The sequence below is a fragment of the Gavialis gangeticus genome, unplaced genomic scaffold (assembly GCF_001723915.1).
Source record: "Gavialis gangeticus isolate Ggan-Ray unplaced genomic scaffold, GavGan_comp1, whole genome shotgun sequence".
Classification (NCBI taxonomy): Eukaryota; Metazoa; Chordata; order Crocodylia; family Gavialidae; genus Gavialis; species Gavialis gangeticus.
The window spans coordinates 31,754,522-31,755,309 of record NW_017729032.1 but is presented as its reverse complement, the minus strand read 5'-3'; positions in this window follow the sequence as shown (position 1 = coordinate 31,755,309).

Genomic DNA, 788 nt, shown 5'->3' with positions numbered 1-788 from the left:
CAGGTCCCTTTTGACCCTAGAAACTATGAAACTATGAGGGGGCCTAGGAGAAGGCTAAAGCCCTGGCGCCCTGACAACAGACCAGAGACATTGTGGGATGTGAGGTGGTTGTAAAGGGGAGGTAGGGAGGTACATTTCCAAGAAGACCTTTGGAATCTTGGCTGGTGGGTGTTCCTTCTTCCAAAAAGCAAGGCCCTTTCCCAGTGACCTGACCTCTGAGACTGTGTCTACATGTGATGCTGTACTGCACAGTAGACTAGTCTGCTGCACAGTAAAGTATCACCATCTATACATTTCCACATTTACTGCTCAGTAAATTACTCTACTGGGCAGTTAGCTACTCCCTATAAATATAAATAGTAAACTAACTGTACAATATGTACTGCATAGTAAAACATGTGTACATGCTAGGTGGGAGCAAGTTTGCTTTCAGTCATCCTACCCAGCGGGAGGCCACAGGGGACAGGAAACTCTCCATCCCGAGTCCTGTCAATCCTCAGTTCCCTGGCTCCCTCCAGTAGCTGGGAGCTGATCAGTGCCAGGACTGGGGACCTCTCTGCCTGCTGTCCCAGCTCTCTGCATGGAGCTGGCCACTCTAGGGAGCAAGTGGAGGCTGGGAATCCAGCCCTTGCTTTTTCCCTAGAGCAGCCAGCTTTGCACTGCATAGAGCTGGCTGCTCTGGGGGACAACTTGGGGCATGAACTCTCCAGAGCTGGCTGGGACCTGCACCAGAATGAGACAGTTCCTAGCCAGCCCCAGGCTGCACAGGGAGGCTCCACTGGGCACAG